A 1,877-nucleotide genomic window follows, 5' to 3' on the forward strand; every position below is an offset into this window, starting at 1 on the left:
GCTGAAAGTCCATAGATCACGGATACATAAGTAGGGAACAAATAAAGAAATACGTAGTCCAATGATGTGTCACTAGGTATCACAAGGGACACTATAATTTGGATGGTACATCCTCGCGTGATTTCAACGGTCCATATTGAACTGTCACATTCACTAGTAAAAAAATAATTTTTTTTTGTAATTTGGGATTGTATACTATCATACCATTTTTATAAGGGTACAGTTGGCATATGGATGCTTCCAGTGCAGCTGGCATATGGATGCATCTATAGCTGTAGAGGTAAGATGTACTTTTAAATTTTATAAAGGTAAGATGTACTTTTAAATTTTATCATGGTATATAATTTTGATGTAAAATGTCTTTAGGATTATCTCAAAATCTACTTTTATATCTAATTATAAAATTTTAAATTTTAAAAATAGTTAAAATCAAGTAGATTTATAAATTTATGAAAATTTTGAAAATGGACAGTGTAGATAATATGTTGTAAAATGCATTATTTTGAAGACTTAATTTTTTTTTATTTTTAATAGTCATACATCTCGATGTTGAGATGATTAATCAAAGGGTTTTTCAAAATTAAAACTACTTTTTTCAATGAATTTTTGAGGTGCATCCGGAGTTCTACATTAGAAGGTTGCATCCTTATATAAATTTTTTGCTTTATTTATTGATATAAAGAAGTTATAATCATTTTTGGCCATTGGATGTGAAATCTAATAGGTGAAAGATTGTCACAATATTCGAGAAATGTTATTTTGAACTTTGTGACTAAACAATGACACATGTTTGATCATACGATTTTGAATCTAACATTCAATAATGATTGTGATCTCCTCGTATCAAAATTAAATGGTTTTATTATATGCAATTTTTTAACAATTATTTTTACTTTCAATTTAGGATATATTTTTTTAAATTAGGCCCCAAGCAAAAAAACTATTTTGAATAAAATAAAGTAACTAAAATACTTCTAAAACTTTTGGGGGTATTTTGGATAATTATTTTATTGAAAATAGAATTTTTATTTACTGTGATTTATAAAAATATATATATATGTCTTAAATTCCAGGTCTAAATATTTTTAAAAAAAAAAAACTAAAAAATAAAATATGAAACTGAATGTGAACCGTTGGACGTAAAATGATTCAGTCTGAACTGGAAGTGTGCCTATTCACCCTTCATCCATCCACATCATGTGGACACGAGACTTTTCCTTATAATTTTTCTCAAATGTGTTAGAGCAGGATAACAAATATCAAAATTTCAATACATGGAAGTCGTGATTTTCAAACAAATAACTAGCATTGTATGCTGGCAAATCGCACATAACGGCTCAACTTATGGCAGAAAGTGAAAGTTGGAAATATTCAAAATATACATTACCAATATATCGAGGTTTTTGAAATAAATAAGAATTAAGAGGGGGAAAGTATTTTGTCTATCTTTTACTTATGGTTTCATTGTGGGTACGGTCTATGATAGAGCCAGAATGACAAATAAAAATTTATGTAGCCGACCTTAAATAGTTAAGATGGTGATATTTAAAATAATTGTAATATTATAGTAACCAATATGATGGTGGTGCCATTTGTTTGTTTTCTTACACTATATTCAAGAATAATGAATTTATAACATAGAAGGCAACTTTTTAGAAAAAGGAAAATAATAGGATTCATTTGACTGCCTATGTCGTTAATATATAGTGGCCGTCAGAAACTTTAAAAAATCACTTAAATTTGATCATAACGGGTAATTTTTGTCCTGTATGGTACACCACCCATGAATGTCCTTGAGCCAGATAAGGCAAGCACCATCCATAAATGTCCGTTGTAGTAGCGGCTATTATATCATTTTTTTAGTAATTTTTTCTTTG

The sequence above is a fragment of the Amborella trichopoda genome, chromosome 3, assembly GCF_054954075.1.
Source record: "Amborella trichopoda isolate Santa Cruz 75 chromosome 3, AtrichopodaSantaCruz75HAP2 v2.0, whole genome shotgun sequence".
Lineage (NCBI taxonomy): Eukaryota > Viridiplantae > Streptophyta > Magnoliopsida > Amborellales > Amborellaceae > Amborella > Amborella trichopoda.